The following is a 6610-nucleotide window of genomic DNA, read 5'->3' as shown; positions in this document are numbered from 1 at the left end:
GAAGGTGTGGAAAGTAGGGATCGAGTTATAGAGAACTATCTCCATCTTCAAAACTCAACTCGGAACCTTCGCCGACGTGTCGATCACTTCAGTCACCTCCCCGTGGGATATAATGCAAGGCAGCGAAAGCGCAAGCCTCTGAGTCTTCTTTCCAAAGATGGGGGGGCTTGCAAGCGGCGTGTGCGTCAAACAAGGTAATCACAGCTTCAAAACTAGCATTACATTCTTTTTTCATATAGTTATGTCATTGACTCTGTACTATGTGATGTCCACGGAATGTGCTAAAGCAATATTAGGTTGTTCCAATACTGAGGAGTCTATCCTTGAGCACATTATTCCAGAGCAGAAAGTAATCAATATGATAACCAATCCAGTAAATGGTGCGTTGCGTGACAGGATTCAAAAGTATTTTCTCAAGGAATTCGAGCAGATTGTCAGTCCCGTTGACATGCTCACTGTGTGTGACACAGCGGGTATCAGTGATAAGGGATACAGGGCTTTGTATACTTGCATCACAGCACGTCTACGAGGCAAAGGAATGACACGATCTATACTTCCAACACCATACAGTATAGTTATGGCAAGGAAGTCAGCAAAGCAACAATATTGCCGACTTGCTAGGTGGCTAACAGATGGGTGGATGGTAGCATGCCAATGTCAAATTCAAAAGATTTTGCTTACAACAAGTTTAACAATGTTTACGTCGAGGTGGAGGCGCTTCAACGAGCTATGATTCAGTTTTATGATATGACATTAGAGGAGACGGATGGAAAGGCTATATTTGTCCTCAAATTGGATGAATGTCAAGTTTTAAAGGGCCAAAGGGTGGAACGTACAAGTCTGGCACTCATGAGCAGGGCATTGAAGCGAAAGAGCTTAGATGGCGAAGATGAAATAGGTGATGCAGAGAATAACTTGCACACAAAGCGACGCAAGCAAGATTACTTTGGAGTGCAGTCTGAGAACATATGGTGGCAGGCGGCATGGACCCTTCCGCACAAGGACCATGACAGTCTGAGGTGGTACTTCACCCGTACAGGTATTGAGGAGTGATACACAGGCAATCAAATGGTGAAGTCTTGCATGTGCCTGGCACTGGTGACTTTGAAATAGAGTGGCACCTTGGTGGTGATCTCAAGACCCTCAAATGCATGTTGGGAATTAAAAGCGGTGCTAACACTTTGTTTCCATGCATCTTTTGTTGTCATCCAAGGATGCCAAGTGTCGCAGTGGGGAAGGCCAAACAAGCAACCAAGGTGAAAGGTCGTAAGCAGGCAAGTGCAAAGGGCTCAAATCAATTACAAAAAGGGAAGGGTATGCACGTCTGGCTCAATGAAATTATGAGCTGCAATCAAAGCAAGGCACCATCTCGCGCAGAGGAGGATGCTACTTGGAACCCTATTCTTTCAATTCCACTATCGCGAGTACATGTGTGTACCTTGCATGCAAGACTTAGAATTCTGGACAAATTGTTGATGCTCCACATCAATTATGCTTGGAACATGGAGCCAGAGTCACGGCGGGCGAGAACAGTGCATCCAAGAGCTTGAAGTTGTTTTATCATCCGTGGGGCTTCACGGAGGTGCTATCACCCTCTCTAAGGATCGCAAAAACCCATTAAGTACCCAAGATAACCCTAATAAGATATGTATGGGTGGTGCAAAAGCAAGACACCTGCTCTCAAACTATGGTGAGGCTCAAAGCCATACACATTTTGAATTATGGAAGCAGATTTGTGATGTAACAACCTATCGAGGCAATGAGGCGACACTAGGATTGAAGCGTGCACATGTGTGGGAAGCTTGTGATGAGATGATGAGGCTTCTTGAGCGCCCGTATCTTGATGAAGTAGAGATAGCTACATTCAAGACTTCGATTGACAGATTCACAGAAGAAATGATCGATGCTTGGGGGGAAACTCATATAACACACTACATGCATATTCTCTATGCGCACAGTTCCTTCTTTCTAGATGAATATGGGTCTCTTGCACTCTGGAGCAACCAAGGCATGGAACGATCACATTACCAAGCCAAGGCGGCCTATTTTAAGAACACAGGTCATGGCGGTGGCAAGGTTCACAGCAATGCATTTCACGAAATGTTCAATTGGTTTTACCGTGCACTTACTGGGAGAAAGGCCCAAAAGCGAGCCGAAAATTTATCTTTGAGGCGCAAAATCATGAAGGTGGTAGGTGCAAGGTGAAAGAGAAGGGTGCAATACGTCAATGGCACGTGAAAGAGCAAGGCAATGGCACAGTGTTCGACAAAGAAATGGCCGCGTGTGGTTACCCACCCAATAATTCTTGTTCGCCACTTTTTGGCGCGTTCTTTGTAAATTGACTTTTTTGTAATTTTGGCCCCCTATAAATATCAAAGTGAGTTTTATTGTCATTTTTAAAAGTCGACTTGTGAGCTCTCTCTCTCTCTTCCTCTCCCCTTGACTCTCCCTCTTGCTCTCTCTCTCTCTCTCTCTCTCTCTCTCTCTCTCTCTCTCTCTCTCTCTCTCTCTCTCTCTCTCTCTCTCTCTCTCTCTCTCTCTCTCTCTCTCTCTTCTCTCGCTCGTGCACTAATATCTCACGCACATGGAGCCCCCAAATGATCCTCCCTCCGATACGCAGGATGACATTTTCAAAGACCTTGGGCCCTTACCCATCGCACATAGAACTGAAATCCCAAACATTTACCCACAAGCCCAAATGGATCTGGAAGCTGAGCGTGTGAGGCTTGAGCGAAGGCCCAAGAAGCCCAAGAACGCCAAGAAGCGGAGAGATTACAGAAAGAAGCAGAGGACATGGAGGCAGTTGAGAGAGCAAGAAAAGAAGCCGAAGAGACCGTCAGAACACAGGAGGAGGATGAGGTAGCAAAGAAAGCACAGGAGGATGAGGCAGCAAAGAAAGCATAGGAGGATGAGGCTGCCAAGAAGGCGGAAGAAGACGAGGCAGTTAGGAAGGCGGAGGTAGATAAGAAGGTTGTAGAAGAAGCTCAGGCTGCCGCAAGCAACGAGAGAAGATTTGCATTCTTTACTGCCGAGGAGGATTGGCTGAACAGACAAGCTCGCGAATTTGTTGCTGACCTGCGAATGGCCGGATACGAAGATGACACGATTTTGGAAGCGGCTATACAAGGTCTTCGAGCAGAATATACAAAGAGGAGAAATGAAGACACAGTAGAAAGGGAGCACCTGTCGAGTAGTAGGATTCTCAATGCAATGTTAGACAGAGTCTTGGCTCGTGCACTTGGTAAAGGAAAGAGAAAACTCTCAGCTCAGGAAGTAGAAAATAAGAGACAGAAGCTTGAGAACGAGAAGCCAGGGGAGCAAACGCACGGAGGCTTCGTGAGGAAAAAGAAAGGAAAGATGAAGAGGACCGAGTAAGGAAGGAGGCAGAGCAGAGAGCAGATCAGAAGACTCCATCTGCAAAGGCAAAGAAAACTCCAACACCTGCAAAGGCCAAAAAGAAGAAAACCATTCCTAAATGCACAGAACCCCCTTCCGATAACTTCCAAGAGCGGCGACAAAAGTTCAAAAATGACACGCCAGCTTGGACTCACCACATGCAAGCACCACCCCCCCAACAACGTAGAAGAAGCGAAGGTGGAGACCAGGGATGGTTGCCCTTACAGAAATTTGCAAATATCAGAAGAGCTCCACACCAATTATTCCAAAGGCACCTTTTGCACGTCTCGTCAAAGAGATTATCCTCGACCAGCGCCGGGATATCAATCGTGTGCAAGCGACGGCACTAGGTGCTCTGCAACAAGGTGCCGAGGATATTTTGGTTTTGCTTTTCCAAGACGTGGTTTTGTGCATGGTGCATGCAAAACGTGTCACTATCAAGCCATCTGATCTTCGTCTAGCTAGGCGTATCCGTGGAGACGACGTTCTCTTTCACTAGATAGGAGAAGCCTTTGTAATGCAACAAATTTGTGTTTTGTAATCTCAATTTGATTAATGAAAAACCATGTCTATTTTCAAAAAAGTTGTGTTTTCTATTGCAAGTGATTGTCGTCTTGTCAAGGTAATTGTAGTCTTTTGCATGTAATTGTTGTCGCTACGTACATTCAACCTCATGTGAACGCTCATCTGCCACCACACCCGTCCGACTTTGGCTCGACTCGACGGGCCGATTTCTCCTGCGTATGGCCCCAAAAGGGTAGATCTGATGTGCGGGGTGCGCCGGGGCCGACCGGGGGGGGGGCGGGGCGGTGGTCGCGCCGTGGACCCTGTGCACTACGGAGCGACTTTTGCCTGTTTGACCTTCAAACAGGCAAAAGTCGCTCCGTGGTGCACAGGGTCCACGGCGCGACCACCACCCCCCCCGGTCGGCCCCGGCGCACCGCGCACATCAGATCTACCCTTTTGGGGCACCAGGTCAAACATGCAAAAGTCGCTCCGTGGCGCACAGGGTCCACGGCGCGACCACCGCCCCCCCTCGGTCGGCCCCGGTGCACCCCACACATCAGATCTACCCTTTTGGGGCCATACGCAGAAGAAATCAGCCCGTCGAGTCGAGCCAAAGTCGGACGAGTGGTGGCAGACAAGCGATCACAAAAATTGATTGAAACATCATGACACGACACGACAACAACATATAAACACATCAAAAAGATAATTAAAACTTAAAATCAGCTCGACAAACATCTTGATGTCATTAATTGTTTGATTGTCCCCTTCGATGTCCCGTTTCACAGCCTCAGCTTGCGGCTCTTCCGCTAGAGGCACAAGTGCAAGAGATGCTTCTTGCACTGGGGTGACAATCTCCTCCTTTGGGTCAGCTTCCTTGATCTCAAGAGATAAGGTGTGGCTTTCTTTGGAGGAGTGGCCTTCCTCTTTCCCTTGCTTTTCTCTGTTCCCTCCAAGATCAGGAGGGCAAGAGTCATGTCCCACCTCAAAAAACTTGTGCCGATGTTGCCCATTCCAAGATCTACCAGGTTATCTTCTTCCTCCTCCCTTAGATATGTGCTACTAAGGCCTTTGAGGAATCTTGCAAGCCTAAACGTGAAATTTTTGTCCGCTTTGTAGGTATGCTTGATAAGATCCACAGGCACCCAAGTCCCCTTCTCGTCTTCAAAGTTGACACAATATTCAGCCATGTATGTGTCCATGTAGCTAGTGAACACCCCAAACACGTCATTATGGAGTTCGGCGGTGCCTTCCATGTCAATAGATGTTTGAAAGATGGGTGCAAGCTTCTCGATCAAGTGACCGAGGTCAAGCTTGTGCAATTGAGATAGGAGAGCTTGGGCGGGGGTGGCCATGCTTGAGTAGCGAGGAAGGCGAGGGGACCGCAAAGATGCAGAGAGTGAGGAGATGAACTCAAAGTGGCGAAAAGTGACTTATAAAGAGGTCTTTAAAACTTTTTTTATGTTTAAAAATTCACTTAAAATCTCCAAAAAAATAAAAACACATGACAAAACTCAAAAGTGCACAAAATTGAACGCAAATGCGAGTAGCCAAAATTGTAATGTCTCAAAATCTGTTACATAGCTTGCTTGATATGGATATATCTAGGGAAGGGAATGCTTTTACAAAAGTAAGATGCCTCTTTCCTCTTACGTAGAGGTGTGTTATCAATCACAAATGAAAAGTCACCTTTCAGTGCAAACCTAAGGCCTAACTACTCCCTTAGGTTCGCCATATTCCAATCAGCATTTACTACGATATCCCACACATCAGCTTGCGTGCTAACATGTACATCAAGCTGTTCTGCATCGTTGATGTCCGAATCGAGTGCTTGCCATTCGCCTTCAGTTAGCTTCCAACGTCTGTAAGGAAAGATAATAGAGAGTTGTTGCTTTCCAAGCTGGTACCGAACGACCATCTTCTCCGACACCACCATGCACTTTATCTTGTCACCCTGATGTTGAATAACCTTCAAATCCCACGAAGGTTGTAGAAAGGCACTCATTGCTGTGCCTCACTTTGCAATCCACATTGTAGGAGTCCGATGAACATCAGCCTCCTTGAACAAAAACACAAACAAATGTAAAGGCATGAAGAACGTGAGAGTCGCACGATGTGACCCATAGGTGCACTTCATTGCATTGCACACATCAATCTCAATCCGACGTCTGGTTAGTGCAACCAAAGTATTGTCGGGTTTTGGCCAATCATGGTCCGTGAGACTTGGTGTAGGGAGCCTCCGTAGAGTCCCAGAACCATCTCTTGACATGGGTACAATATACTCTGCATGAAAGAAGAAAACTGAGCACTCTAAAAGCTCTGATACTGAACAACCAGTATATAGTAGCTTGCCGATTTCAAAGTGGTGCATCTCAAAGGTTCCAGAAAGGGCCTCTAAAGGCTCCCATTCCACAAATGTCGACGGAAAGATGTCTACACAGAACATTACAAGAACACACTTGAAAAAATCAAGCTTCCGTAACATGAAATGATGATATTAGCAAGTCTTAGTGCAGCCCATAAAACAAGAAGCACAAATAAAACTTACAATTTGCAGGAAAGCGTTTGTGATTGGCATTGTCAACACGGAGTTGCGATGCCTTGTAGATGTGTTGGATCATCACCTGCTTGCTTCCGTCAGCCCCCTGCTTGAGATCCACTATGCGACCCTTCCAATGGTGCGACTTTAACCCTATGTATCTGCGAG

Source organism: Cibotium barometz, chromosome 65 (assembly GCF_041138505.1).
Source record: "Cibotium barometz isolate CiBa-2024 chromosome 65, ASM4113850v1, whole genome shotgun sequence".
NCBI lineage: Eukaryota > Viridiplantae > Streptophyta > Polypodiopsida > Cyatheales > Cibotiaceae > Cibotium > Cibotium barometz.
This window is presented reverse-complemented; position numbering follows the sequence as displayed.